Here is a 16,243-nt window from a genome sequence, read left to right on the forward strand (position 1 = left end):
ACTACACCCGACGATATGCACCGACGTACTACTGCAGCCTGCTCGCACATCTCCGATCAAATACTACCACGTGTAAAGCAGTCGTTCCTTAACATACTAGAAGCGTGTATTGTCGCAGCCGGTGGTCATTCTGAACACAACGTGTGATGATTAGATGTCTCGTTACTGGTCAGAATCGAAATAACTAGTGTACCCTTTTCTGTTGTTCTGCCACACGTACTGTACAAGTGTCTGTGTAGGAACTTCTTAAAATACCTTATTTCGTGAAAGACTCGCACTAGAATCCTGTGACAAAAACCACGGACATTCCCTACTTTCAGTTTGTTAACGTCAATAGTCGGTGTTCCATTTAAAAGTGTATGTTTGCACAGAAAATACACTTTCTAAGGATTACTACAATCTGTTTATTGGTTAACAATACGAGCCCCTAACTACCAATCCATGCTGTGAAACCCGCACATCAATAGCACTTTCCATTTCCGCAATATTTGCGATGAAAATTTTAGTTGGTTCAGTCTGTATACATACATGTACATCTGTACTAGACAGTGTGTGGCAGAGGGTACTTGTGTTAGCACGATCGTTTCCCCACTTCCCTGCTCCATTGACACCGAGCGAGGTGGCGCAGTGGTTAGCTCATTGGACCCGCAAACGAAAGGACGAAGGCCCGCCGGCTGCTGTGGCCGAGCGGTTCTAGGCGCTTCAGTCCGGAACCACGATGCTGCTATGGTAGCAGGTTCGAATCCTGCCTCGGGCATGGATGTGCATGATGTCCTTAGGTTAGTTAAGTTTAAGTAGTTGTAATTCTAGGGGACTGATGACCTCAGATGTTAAGTCCCATAGTGCTTAGAACCATTTGAAGCAGTTGACGAAGGTCCAAATCTGCGTCCGGCCATCCAGGTGTAGGTTTTCCGTGATTTCTCTAAATCACTCCACGCAAATGCAGGAGTGCTTCCTTCGAAAGGGCACGGTCGATTTCCTTCCCTGTCTATGAAACGTTCATAGCTTGTGCGCCGTCTCTAATGACCTCGATGTCGACAGAACATTGAACACTGATCTTCCTACCTTGCTCCGTTCACGAATGGCGCGTCGGTAAACCTCCGCATTGTAATTTCTCCTCGTAATCATTTCCCGAGGCATATGTGACAGGAAACTTATATATTGACTGACTTTTTCCGGAACTTGCTTTCTCGTAATTTGAAGAGTAAACCTCTCCGTGATACTCAACGGCTCTTTCTTAGCATCTGACAGTGGATTTTGTTGATCATGCCTTAACGTTTTCACTTCGACTAAATGATCCAGTTACGAGACGTACCGCTCCTCAGTCATACTCGAGAATCGATCGAACAAGTGTTTTGTAACTCTTCTTTCAAGGATGAATTATAATTCCTTAAGATTCCTACAACGAACATCAAATCTGCTTTTTCTACATTCAGTACTCTTTAGGTAGCTGCAAATGGTTAGTTCTGGATATTTTACGGTAGTTACTGCGTGCAGTCCAACATTTATATACGTCTTCGCCTATTTATACGCAGTACGTTACACTTATTTGCGGCCAAGGTATAATGCCAATCGGGGCACGAATAATGGATCCTCTTCAAGTCTTTCTAGAGTTCGCTACAATCTTCTGGGGCTGCTGCCTTTTAGACAACTGCATCATTTGTGGACACCCTCATGAGGCATCGGACGTGATCCACTACATCATTTTGTAACAGGAAGGTGGATGTAAAGGCGCGGAGTGATTGATTGAGATGGAATACCATTTTGGAATAAGTTTATTACATATTCCAAGTTGATACAACCTTAGGAAAACACCAATAAAATGCCACATTTTATAAAAACAGAATGGACCCGAGAAGACTAATGGATCAGAATGAATACCCGAGCCGATATAAAAATACGGTAACTGCGAAGGCAAATTACAATGTCTTTGCCCCTAATTTCTTAGCCAAACTATGGCTGTAAATGCGAAGTCAACATATCCATTCCCAGCGTTGAACGTTTCTTGGTCCTTGCTGGCCGTATCTTCCGGTAGCTCCGCCACACGGCGCTGCTGTCAGTTGTTAAAGACGGCGGTTGTGATTCACACGTCCACGGCGTTAGAGCAACGAAGTGTGATTAGTTTTCCAAGGAGCACGGGACGAAAGCCCATCGAGATCTACAGGGAAATTCAGCCCTCATACGGGGAAAACTGTCACGATTTAAGAACTGTGAGGTTTTGGTGTTGTCAGTTCGACTAAGGACATGAAGTCTTGCATGACAATAGCGGTCGGGGTGTGTTCGTCGCTGACTGACGACATATCCCGCGTGGATGCAATGGTGAAAGCAGATCGGTGTGTGCACATCACGGCAATTTCCCGGAACTTGGCATATGGCATGGGAGTGCTTACGACATCGTTCACAGGTCCTTATGACACCGGAAGCTTTCATGTCAGTGGGTGCCTAAGCAGTTGGATAACATGATGAAAGGCAAGCGAATGATGTCTTCACATAACCATCTGGAATGGTTCCTGGACCGCATTGTTACTGGCGGTGAAACGTGGATTCTGCATTTCACCCCGGAATCCAAGCAGCAGAGCATGGTGTGTTTGCCACGCGGGGTAGCCGAGCGGTCTAGGGCGCCTTGTCACGGTTCCCGCCGCTCCCCCCGTCGGAAGTTCGAGTCCTCCCTCAGGCATGGGTGTGTGTGTGTTGTCCTTAGTGTAAGTTCGTTTAAGTTAGATTAAGTAGTGCGTAGGATTAGGGACTGATGGCCTCAGCAGTTTGGTCCCATAAGAACTTACCACAAATTTCCATGGTGTGGAAACATACAGGTTCATCTGTGACAAAAAAAAAAAAATTCCATTCAGTGCCATCTGGTGGGAAAGTGATGTTAATGGCCTTTTGAGATAGACGTGGACCCCTCTTGCTGGATTTCGTGCCGCAGGGTGTAACCATTAATGCAGATAGTTATTGTCCCACACTGTCAAGTCTGAGGGATGCCATCTGGAGAAGGCGCTGAGGGACTCTCGATGTGGACAATGTGATTTGCTCAACGACAATGAGAGACCACACGCGGTCATCAGAACTGCCGAAAAGCTCCGGAAATTTCACTGTGAGCTCCGGAAACGTATCCATACAGTCTAGATCTCGCTCCTAGTGATTTCAGACTGCTGGAGAAGTTCCTGGTGGGCCAGCAGTTCACAAGTAACTGAAACGTGGTATCTACTGGCATTAAGGAAAACATGGAAGGGAGGACCCACCAAAGTAACTTTCTTTCACACAATCCGTTTATTTAACAATATATATAATCATAAATTTGTTTTCTTTACTAATTAACAAATTTGTGAAATAAATACGCTTTTACAAGAGAAACCAAAACAAGTACAACATGACAATAATTACATGGGCTCGGACCTGCAGCTTGCCCATTATCGGGTGAAACAGCGGTGTTTACTACCGCGATGGACACAGTTTCTCTTATTAAATGCCCTTCTGCAACACATGAAAACATAAATAATCTTGATGACAAGAGTGTTTCAATTACTCAAACAAATGACGAAATTTTTTTTCATTTGGAAACTATGTCGAAAGCTACCGGGTTAATATGCACACCTATGCTTAAAGATTAAACAAATTAGGAAACAATTGTGACAATGATAAGGCTTGCGTCAAAGCGAGCAACCTTTTCAGTTCAATCAGCAACACGGTGCGACTGGATCCCAACCCGTCGATTTTGACAGTCTTATTCTAACTAAAGCCCTGGTGACAGTTGGCTGTTAATATGTCAAAAGTTAAATTGCTTCTCGGTTATGAAGGCTGCTCTGAAGGAACGTTTTAAAACATTACGTATTAGCACTTATTACAAGAGAACTCACTGGGCGGAACCACAAGTTTCAGTTAAAAATGACCCGGTATTTCAAAGGCAGGAACGCACAGCTTAGTACAACAGGTAGTTCAGATTATCTCAAATACAATTATCTCAAGGAATTGAACCAGTTAACATCTAAATCTAACCACAAGACACCTGTTTGTTTAACGGCAACCTGTGGCTTGGTACAATTGTTCCGACTGTATTTCCGACCAGGAGCTGATTTATTAAGACATTAATGATCGGGTATGAACTATAAAGGAAGGGCAATATAATATCAGAACAAATTTTCAAACGACAAATAGCGTCTAGCACAATACTACGGTCTGTATTTACGACCAAAGAGCCGGCCGAGTAAAACTCTGAGGGTCGGGTACAAACTAGAAAATAATTTGGATGTCGGGTAAACAATGACACCAATCACCACGAGGATTACAGAGCGTTACTCCCTTTTATTAGCTATCAGTTCCATGGATCCACGGTGCGTCGTGGCGGTTGCTGAGTGGTGCCGATGACAACCAGGTAGAAGGGGGCAGCCAGCCACGAGCGGTCGTCCGACACAAATGCTGTCAACTACCAGACGGGATGTCGGCCTGCTGCTTGTGGTCGACGCTGACCCCGGTGAAGTACTCCGGTATCCTTCCTCTTCAAAGGCCCTCCTTGCGCAGCTCGTGGCTTCGGCCTCTCTGACCCCGTGACCACCTCTTGTCGCGACGCTACCGCCAATCCCCAAACAACTTGGTGCTTCCTCCCTCAAGCCAGCCATCCTATATAGGGTGGTCCATTTATCGTGACCGGGCCAAATATCTCACGACATAAGCGTCAAACGAAAAAACTACAAAGAACGAAACTTGTCTAGCTTGAAGGGGGAAACCAGATGGCGCCATGGTTGGCCCGCTAGATGGCGCTGCTATAGGTCAAACGGATATCAACTGCGTTTTTTTTTTAAATAGGAACCCCCATTTTTTATTACATATTCGTGTAGTACGTAAAGAAATATGAATGTTTTAGTTGGACCACTTTATATATAAGCAAAGAGCTTATGAGGACACAACCCACAGATACCAACTCTTCCTCATAGATATTGGCAAAGGGGCCGCAAGAGAGATAGTTGATATTACCCTTCAGCTAGTCGCGCCATACAGAACAGCCTACTAACTTAATGGCGCCACGGCTTAGTAACTATGAAGCCAAAACAGCAGTCTGATGGTGTTTCCATGGTCAGCCGTACGAGTTTTACTTCGGGGGCATCTCATATTTAGTGCTGCAGTGGGACAAATGTGTGAACCGGTGTGGGAACTATGTGGAAAAGTAGTGTAAGGTACGTAGAATAGGATGTATATTTGTCATTAGCTGCATATACCTTACTTTGGCTAATGCAAAATAAGGCCAAAGACTCTAATTTTCCCTCGTAATAACCACCGATATAGCAGATCCAAACGATCTGTCAATGTATCAATCATAAACTCTCTGAGTAACGCCAGCAGCAGCAGACAATTAAACATTAACTGGCAATAACAAGAAACTAGCCAACAGGCCATAAAGTTCGTTGAAACCTGTACTCAAGGGAAGGCAGGATTCGGTTACGATTTTGGACGGGGCCGTAATCAATTACTGTTGGTTGCCTTTTACAGCTACACACAATTTATTTTAAACCAGTAATTCCAGACTCAACAATAAATAAAAATACCACAGGTTATTAATGGAGGAATAAACAACTGTGTAAATAACAGTGTTTTCAGTGAGTTACAATTTGTCAAATCACCATTAAATACAGATACAGCAGATAATGTTTTAAAAGCAAGCCACTGTGATCTGGGCAGAAGGCCTTACACGCCAGGAATGGCAATAAATTAAGAATTGTTTAAAACTCGCTGCAGCTTACCAATTACAGGTATTGAAATATTAAAGGCAAGTCGCCACAAACACAGCAGAAGTCATCAGACGCCAGGAATGGCAGTAAATAAGGTTTGAAACGCTTACTGCGTAAATACAAAAACCAAATTAGAATTTTAAGGCAAATGACCACAATCACGGCTGAAGGCCTTACACGCCAATAATGGCAATAAATTAAGAATTGTTTAAGAACTCGCTGCAATTTATAACTTACAGGTATTGAATTATTAAGGTAAGTCGCCACAAACACGGCAGAAGGCATCACTGATGGAGCATTACACTGAACTACTGGCCATCAGACCTCCTTCTAGAACACACATGTCTTACAAGAACCAAAGGGCCACAGACGATGCTCCAGGAATCGACCTCTGAGAAGGTCCGGCAACTGACACTTTCGCAAGCGATGAGATAGGCAGCCAAGAGTTGCATTCACTTCACAAGATGGTAACTCAGACTAGTGGCAGTCTAACGAATGACTAATGATAATCTTGCTGAAGCTACATGACGTCCTATAAACCAAATGCAACGATGGAACAATACGCCAAAGCCGGAACCGGCGGTCTGCACTACGTCCCCAGAATACTGTGCTTAGAGCGCCCAGAACGAGAAAGAATCACTACCACCAGAGTAGAAGAATCACCAACTGGCCCCCAGGGCAGGTCACTGGGGCGTTAGCGACCAACAGGCAAGAAAAATTGCCGCTGGTTGAACTTAATAAATTGTAACAAGTTGAACGCAGTAAATAGTAATAAGAAGTCGAGGAAAGCAAATCAGATCCGTCTTCCCCAAGCACTCCACTCGCTGCTCTTCGCCTCGGCGACACTACGAGCAGCAACACGAACCCAAGTCATTGGAGAATTGCGAGATATCACAATGGTTGGGGTTTCTCTACTTGGATTGAAATGCACTCATCTTAAAGCTTGCTGGATCCGGTTTACGACGAGGTCGTGCACCCTCGTGACCACAGCCCTTCCATCCGGCAGTCCATGCCTGCTGCCAGTGATCCCGACGTGTTTTGGCACTGCGCGAACCTGGCTCCTCTTGAGTACCCGACCGAACTGGCCACTCACATGACCCGGAAAATCAACGACGTCGCCCCAAAGATAGGGCAACAGTTACTACATATCGATATCCGCCACTGCTGCCACTAGCGGACGGGCAACGCTTGCGAAACGAATGGCGCCGGTCAAGACGAGAAGAAGACAAACAACCGCAACCATGCCAACTAAACGATATCGTCTGGCCTCCACCAGAGGGCGGAAACCTACAAATAGCAGCAACGCGAGCCGCAGCACGGCTCACTGCTCATTCCTCGTGTCAGCATTAATCTCATAAGCATGAGAAATAGATTAACGAAACATTTGAAATGTAACAATTCTCAGTGTGTAAAACTAATAATTAACATCAATGCATTAGAATCAATCTGACAGGAAAATCATCATGTCAATTACTCAGCAAATCAGCCTCAGACAAATATTCGTACATTGCTACCAACACGTTGAAATGTACTGCCTTCAAGAATCCATGACATGCAAATAACACGGGCGCGTTAAAATGATTCTGTCAAATACATCGCCACCTTGAGTACTTCACGCATTAGACCTTGCACAACAAGAGTACACTAAAACAGTACCCTAAGATTTAAAAGACAAAGCTTATCTTCTCTTATTCTCTGCGCGGTGATAAGAGGCCTAGTTAATCTCACAACTACACAATCACAACATGTCAGTACCAGTCGTGCCACACGGAAGCCAGACAACTGCCGACACGTCTTGTGTTTCCACTATGACTTACGTCCACCACTGATAAGTCTGAAGGGGGACAGAGTGCCCCATCGAATAAGCAATATCAATTCGGTCAGGGCTAATGCACTCCTCCGAGTACAACAGTCACACTCGGTTCTTGGAGCTGATAGACAGCTTGGGCACGATTCCAGAGACCGGCAGTACCAACACACCGCACAGTTGCCCGAGACAACAAAAATCTACATCTGAAACTTCCTGGCAGATTAAAACTGTGTGCCGGACCGAGACTCGAACTCGGGACCTTTGCCTTTCGCGGGCAAGTGCTCTATGGATGAGTCGTCGCCCGAGACAACAAAAATCTACGTCTGAAACTCGGTCCGGCACACAGTTTTAATCTGCCAGGAAGTTTCATATCAGCGCACACTCCACTGCAGGGTGAAAGTCTCATTCTGAAGATACTTCCAAAATATAGAAGTGCTCAACCTGCAAGTGGTAGAGCAGGAGATGAATTCTGTCACCCGGTAACCTTGGTACGTCTTTCCGAACTAAGTCTTGTCAGATTAAAGAGACTTCCATCGAAACAAAATTTAATCTCCATGCCTTGGTTGTTTGCAGATGATTCTTATATCAAATGCTACTTGCATATTGCAGAATAGCTTTACGAAACGTAGGGCGCTGGTGACCTCGATGTTGAGCGCCCACAAACCCCAACACACACACTTTACGAAACGTGGCGGTCATATTCTTCAGTTATACGACGTCCGTTCAAAGAATTCCGGAACATTCTTTATCTCGCTCCAGTGGTGTGCTGGAATGAAATGTGGTTGGCATCTCTGCACATGCCTGTGTTTGATGTGTAGCTGCGGGAAGTTTCATTGTTGTATGCCTGCTAGTTATTGTTCAGTGCTGTATTGAGTAGAACATTGTGCCGCACAGTTCGTGATCTTCAAAAATGGTTCAAATGGCTCTGAGCACTATGGGACTTAACTTCTGAGGTCATCGGTCCCCTAGAACTTGTAACTACTTAAACCTAACTAACCTAAGGACATCGCACACATACATGCCCGAGGCAGGATTCGAACCTGTGACCGTAGCGGTCGCGCGGTTCCAGACTGTAGCGCCTAGAACCGCTCGGCCATCCCAGCCGGCTCGCGATCTTCCAAATGGCAGAGTTAGAGGAGCAACTCGTCTGCATTTAATTTTGCGTTACACTCAAGAAAACCTTTACAGACACATACCAAATTATGCAGAAAGCCTACGCTGATGTCAGGAACGTCAACAAAATTGTGTTCGCCAATCGAAGACTGATTCTCCGAGAGATTGCAGAAGAATGTAAAATTTCAGCCGGATAAAATCCTGACACAGCATCTTGGAATCCATGGTTTTGTTACCAAGTTCGTCCCGCGATATATGAGTCAAGACTAGAAAGACCTTCGCCTCGCAGTCTATGAAGAGATTTTGGACTGTGAAAATGAGAACGAGATGTTCCTTAAGGGGAGTCGGAGGTGGTCAAATCCAAAAAATTACGGTTTTTTTTTGCTACCGAAAATTAATTGGAACATTCCTCTTTAATGTAAACTTTGAATTATTGTTCTACTCACCCTAGAAGTGGAGTTATTACCATTTTCCCCCACGCCTGCAGAGGAAATGGCGGCCGCTGAATGCATCTAACACCCTCTCGTGACTTCCTGGCGAACTGCTTGGGATTTTCTCGGCCTGTTACGCATACAGCGCCTTATGTTACGCATACAGCGAGTGTGCAAGGGTTGGCTACATTGTTTTCTGTGACAAATATTACCCGTATTTCCTTACAGCTTACTCCCATTTCCCTCAGAATTTCGAACATCTTGCTCCATTTAATATTGTCGTACACTTTTATTCTGGTTACGATGCCACGTTTTAGTAACCGTGTATATAAGAAGAGGAAGAAAGTAGGGAAAAGAAAATTAACACTAATACCAAGTTGCGATACTACAATGAATAAGAGCGCGGAACATCGTCTCTTTGCTGTTTACCATTTCGAATTAGTTCAGTGTTGCGCCTGTTGTTGGTAGTATTATACTTCTTGTGTAAAGCGGGTAATATGCAGTATGTACAAGAATCAGGAGGGAACAATAAAACCAACTTTTCATGACTTAGCACAGCCAGAATTGTTACACAAATGTCTACACGGAAAGACGCAGAATCCTAATGAGAGCGTAAACAGTTTGATTTGGAAAGTGATTCCTAAAAGGGTGTTTGTAAGCATAAAAACACAGCACTTTGGCATTTATGATGCAATAGCAATCTACAACCATGGGAACAGTGTGAAGTGTGAAGTTCTGAAGGCATTAGGATTTACCGCTGGGTTGAACACTGTACGAGCACTAAGAAATATTGACAGAGAAAGGCAGAAAGAAGAGAAAGGCATATGAAGTATGATGGAACAACAGGCCAGAAAAGAAGACAGAAGAGGAAGCTTTTGGAGGACGAAGAAGAAGACCCTGATAATCCATCCTATAGTGCAGGAATGTATTGAGAAACTTTGATAGCCATTTCCCGTAAATTAGAATTTTTCGAATATAAGGAACATTTTCTCAAAATCCACTCTAGCTAGAGAGATGAAATTTTTATACAGCACTCCTAGTGGTCAAACTTACGTTGTAACACAGCCATTTGGCAATATGTTCAGTAGTTTCATTTCAGTTTAATTATAAAGCAATTATTTGTAAAAAAAACTTGGGTCATTAATAAAAAAAATAATTGGAAGGAAACTAGAAAAGATACTCCAAAATGCCTCTGTCATAACTGCAATACTAAACCACTCTATATGTAAAAAAAAATTCAATTTTTTCTATTTGTTAGTTTATTCATAAATGTTCCTCAAACTTAGTGATTTTAACATGGGCAGCGTAGGCACCTCCGGCTCCCATTACGAGAATCATAACTGGTGATGAGACGTGGGTCTACGGTTGTGATGTTGAGGCCAAGCTTCAATCTTCACAATGCGCCGGGAACGATTCTCCAAGACAAAAAAAAAAAAAAAAAAAAAAAAAAAAAAAAAAAAAAAAAAAAAAAAAAAAGCAGGGCAGGTCAAATGTCAAAGCCATGCTGATGGTTTTGTTTGATCACTGTGCAGCCTCATTCTCCCTACTCTCCAGACGTGGCCCCTGCGGACTTTTTTTATTTCCAAAGTTGAAAACCCCGTTGAAAGGGCGAAGATTTGCTACGATAGACGAGATAAAAGAAAATTCGCAGACGGCGCTTCGCGCGATCCAGCAAGAGGCGAACCAAGACTGCTTTCGAAAGTGGAAACGGCGTTGGGAGCGGTTATCAGCTGTGAGGGAGAGTATTTCGAAGGGGCCATACACAATAAGTGAAAGGTAAGAATAGAAAAATTTTGTGGACAAAGTTCCGGAATTTTTTGAACAGTGGTCGTAATAAAACTGTCGTCTTCACCACAGTATTAATTTTATTTCTTACACTCGTAAGGGTTTCTGCACTTACGCTCAATACGATTAAATCGGAAGCAGTACTTCGTTTTAACAGGATTTTACTCCTTTAAAAATGGCGTAATACCGAAAGGGGTAAGGATGAAAGAAACAAAATGAATATTGTAGTCAGGACGAGAGGTCTATTACTATCAAATGCTTTCCTAAAGTCAAGGAACACGGTATCAACCTGGGCGCCATTGTCTGCGACACTCTGGATCTCATGGACGAACAGGGCGAGATACGTTTCTGAATATCTCTGTTTCTGGACTCTATGTCGAAGTTTACAGAGAAGAAGAACCGTCATAATATGTGAGCATAAAACATGTTCTATAATCCTAGGAGAGACTGACGTCAACGACATAGGCCTATAGTTATGTGCGTCTGACCTATGACCCTTCTTGAAAACGTGGGTGTTCTGCGCTTTTTTCCTGGTGCCCTTCGCCACTCTCGTAACCTACGGTAACTGCTACTAGAGCGGCAAATGATTTCGCATAATCTCTGTAGGATCTCGTAGGTAAGTCAACCGGTCCAGATGCCGTTCCACCATTAAGTGCTTGCGGTTGCTTTCCTATTCCGCGATCACTGTCTCAATATCTGCCTATTCGGCGTTCGTGCGATGACTGAAAGGAGAAGCCGTATTACGGTATTCTGCGGTGAGGTATTTCGGAAGTCGGAATTCATTATTTCGGCCTTCTCTCTGTCATATTCCGTTTCTGTTAAAAGACGTCTTGTTAATATCATGAGCTGCATATGAAGTATTTAATTTCCAGACCGGTGTTCGGATATAGAAACCGCCGCCAGTGACATAGAAACAAAGCAGTATTTTTTCTTTCTTGTTTAAATGAAATTTATTTCTTTTTAGAACAGTTATAATTGACTACAAAATATGCTACCTATGATAAGAAAAGAAATTACGGGTTTAGAACATAAAATCATAAAAATCGCTTCAGTTAAACTTCGGAGGAAGAGAGTGAGTGACAGAACCGCCATTGTAAAATTAATATTAACCTTTTATCTGGCGTCCTTCACCTTTCACTTCTCTCTTCATATTTCCTCCTCCTGGCCTTGTTCTGTTAAGATGTCTATATCGTTGTAAAAGTGCAAACAATTATCTCTTTGACATGAGAAATGACTATCGTTTTATTATTTCTTAACATTAATCTCTCTCTTATGTTATTAGGAGATTAAGAAGTGGAAAACTGAGTAAGTGTTGTGCAAATCGCAATAAACGGCTTGGGCGAAGTTTCACAGCTCTCATTGCGACCATCTCAGCGAAACAACTATGAACTGTAGTAATTATTTAGAACTTGCTCGTCATTTAATTAAAAACTCCGATTGTCTAATGCGAATTAAAGTTATTGCACTCGAAATGTTTCGAACTTACACGGCCGCGAAAATATGAAGCCAAGCCAGTTATTCCCAAAACACATTATATTTCCTTGCGAACTGAAGATTTTCAATTCATCGTCATTTAACTTCGCAGTTGAGTTAAAATCTGATAGAGCGGAAAACCATGTGATTGTATCTATATCAATCTCTATAATATATTAGTTTAAATAAAATTTTTGAACCTATTTTATGCTCGCGAATTATGACATTTTTGGAGGTCGAATATGTCCTGTGTAGGAACCAACGTCGGTTCCTAAAACAACGATCGTTTGGAATCCAGCTCCCTCTGTTCGTCTACGAGACACAAAAAGCGGTAGGTACATGCACCCAGGCAGATGCCGCACTCCTTGACATCTGAAAGGCGTTCGATATAGTTGTTCCCGACTGCCTCTTAACGAACAAAATACGAGCGTACGGAATATCAGATCAACTGTGACTGAGTTGAAGAATTTCTAGCAAACACAATACGGGATGACATTCCGAACGCAGAGAAGTCTTCAGACACAAAAGTGACTTCGGACGTGGTCGAGCGAAGTGCTATAGGACCAGTAACTGACCTAGTATATAACGTCGGAAGTTACCTGAGGCTTTTCGCAAATGTCGCTGTTGTATACAGAGAAGTCGCAACGTTAGAGCATTGTAGTGAAATGCAGGAAGACCTGTGGAGGATCAGAGGATCGACGCTTGGTGCAGGGAGTGGCAACTGACCTCCAACATGAACAAATGTAGCGTATCTGGACTACACGGACAGAGAGACCCTTTACTGTATGGTTACAGAATTGCAGAGCAACCGCTGGAAGCAGTTACTTCCATAGGATATAAAGGAGCAGGTCTACTGAGCTATTTGCAGTGGAACGTCCATGAGACGCCCGCTAATCCCGCAGGGCAGAACAGTTAATTAGGATTGTGGAAAGGGCCAAATAAGGTGTCGGTCAGGTTCACTCAAAATTGCAATTTATTGTAATTTAATAACACCTTTAAACCAAAGCGGCACATAACCGAACCTTTATCAAATGCAACTCTTTCACGGCTGAAGGCCTCCAAACAAGAAATCTTAAAAATCAACAAGATAAAAATGCAGTTGAAATAGCAAATAAAATAATTAAAAAAAACATATATCACAGGTAGGTGGAAAGCCTCAAGGCAAGTAGACAGAACAAACATATGCAAGGTGCAATCCCAATGGATGAAGGCCACAATTAATTTTCAAAATTTTAAAAAATATTACCGTAATCCTTTAAAGGCAGAAGGCCGCAGTATTTAAGCTTGAAAGATAATTTTAAGAATAAGTTGCAAGACTGAAAGCCCACAATTAATTTTCCAACATTTTTAAAAAATTATAACCATAAGCCTTAAATTTTAAGTAGCTGAAAACAGATAATTAAACACCGGTGGGAAAGACAATAAAGACAACACTCAGTGCCTCCAGGGAGGTCGGTCTGCCCTGGTTCACTTAGGTGAGACAGGTAGTGAGCGCAACTACACTTGATCCGTCGGAACCCAACCAGGGGACAGCCACGGACCGACCGACACAACGACTTGCTTGCCATCAATCAGCACATGAGAACTCAAACGTAAAAGGTTACGAAGTTGATAATCCACAATGAAGTATGTATGAGCTGTCAAAATTACACACCTTGTTGGACAGTGACAACAGGTGAGGAATACGCTGCCTGAAATTACGTTAGTGGCCACGGTAGGTAACCGGAACACTAACGGCCACAAGGCAGAAAATTCCGCTGGTGCACTCAAATTGTAGTCACCCAAAATAGTTAAATGTACAGCATGGCGGCTAAATTTCAGCAATAGAAACACTCGGTGTTGCTCACAGGAAAACCTCCCCAGCAGCGAACCACCTACACTAACCACCACAACATGAATGGACGTGGCTTGGGTAGTTGAAACCACTGCTCAATTTTGACATCCTGGTTCGGTGAACCATGAAGTTCGTAGCGATCGGACAGCCCCACACACGCTCCGACACTGCGCAGGGACCGCCAGCTGAGCCAGCCAACTGCACCGAGCGGAGATAACTTCCCTGGCCCGCAGCAACCGACCGACTCACTCCCGAATGTCGACATCTAAAATCGTCGTCAGTGGAAATAACGCCAGCGACACACGCAACCTGGAAAACACTTGCACGAAGACCTGAATGATACACGACAGTAACTAAGCACGCATGGAGACAAATCGGGAGTCGATGGACACATACACACAGTCAACCCATGAACGATCGGCGAACCAAAACGCGTCTCCAGTACGACCGACCGACGATCCACCAACACCGCGGCCCGCCTCAAGTGATGCGTGGCGGCAATGGTCGAGCGAACCATGTCGACGCAGACCTCACTGCTGCTCCAACCCAACTGCACTAGTGCCGCATTGGAACTCCCCGATTGGCAGGTCCTGACTGTGCTCTAGACGGGTTCCAACTGACTGGCAGACCCGAACTCGCGACCCGAACTGGTTTACGACAGACAACGACCGGGAAGTCATAGCAGTCGAGTAAAGATACTACGAGAGGGGATATATCAATACGCGCTGCTAACGTCGCTCACGGTCAAGCAAAAGCCGGCCGAGGTGGCCGAGCGGTTGTAGGCGCTACAATTTGGAACCGCGCGACCGCTACGGTCGCTGGTTCGAATCCTGCCTCGGGCATGGATGTGTGTGATGTTCTTAGGTTAGTTAGGTTTAAGTAGTTCTAAGTTCTAGGGGACTGATGACCTTAGAAGTTAAGTCCCATACTGCTCAGAGCCACGGTCAGGCAAAGCAGCAACTCAGAGACAGTAGTAATTTAAATTAACGTAGTGAGGTGGAAGTACATTAAAAACAGGGTGTAAAATACACGATGGAGGGAACACGAGCCATGCATGGCTCAGTCCACATTAAAGTGACCACAGAAAAGGCGGATGCCAGGCTGAGAGATTCACTGGAAGAATCCTCAGGAAACGTAGTCCACCAAGAAAGATGGTAGCTTAAAAAAACTTTGTTCGATCAATATTCTAATACTGCTCGCCAGTTTGGGATCCGTAACAGGTAGGACTGACAGAGGAAATAGAAACGAGCCAAAGAAGAGCAGCGCGCTTCGTTGCTGGTTCATATAGTTAACACGAAAACGTCACAGAGATGGTAACCAACCAGTGGCAGACGCTGCAAGAGAGGCGTTCTGCATCGCAGTGTGGTTCACTGGTAAAGTTCCGAGAGCGCACTTTCCCAGAAGTGTAAACCAATATACTGCTTCGTCGTACATGTTTCTCGCGAAAAGACCACGAAAATAAAGTTAGGATTACCGGCAGTCGTTCTTCCCGCAAACAACACGCGACTGGAACTGGAAAGGGGGGCATTGACAGTGGTACACAACGTACTCTCCCCACACACCGCAAGGTGGCTTGTGGAGTATAGAAGTAGATGCAGATGATGTACACATAACACCAGAAATGTAATTTTACTTGTACAATGCCGTTCAGAAAAAAAAAAAAACAGAATACGTTCAGCGACTACAGACAGGATGTTCATATTCACAGGACAAAACGAGCGAGGTGGCGCAGTGGTTACCACACTGGATTCGCATTCGGGAGGACGACGGTTCAATGCCACATCCGACCATCCTGATTTAGGTTTTCCGTGATATCCCTAAAACATTCCAGGCAAATGCCGGGATGGTTCCTTTCAAAGGGCACGGCCGACTTCCTTCCCCGTCGTTCTCTAATCCGATGAGACCGATGACCTCGCTGTTTGGTCTCTTCCCCCAAACAATCCAATCCATTCCAGTCACAGGACAAGTACATTAGCATGCTCTGCACAAATGATTAGTGTTTGAACCATGTAGCCTGCGGGTTCAAGATCAACATCGATATCGCAGCGCAACACCACCTACCGGTAATATGTGC

At 44.1% G+C, this 16,243-nt stretch overlaps 1 pseudogene; it reads left to right on the forward strand.

The window, feature by feature from the left end:
* The first annotated feature begins 2,084 nt into the window (after positions 1-2,084).
* The window catches only part of LOC126234998 (histone-lysine N-methyltransferase SETMAR-like), a 39,502-nt pseudogene continuing 25,343 nt past the window's right edge, over positions 2,085-16,243 (forward strand).

This window comes from Schistocerca nitens, chromosome 2, assembly GCF_023898315.1.
Source record: "Schistocerca nitens isolate TAMUIC-IGC-003100 chromosome 2, iqSchNite1.1, whole genome shotgun sequence".
Taxonomy (NCBI): Eukaryota; Metazoa; Arthropoda; class Insecta; order Orthoptera; family Acrididae; genus Schistocerca; species Schistocerca nitens.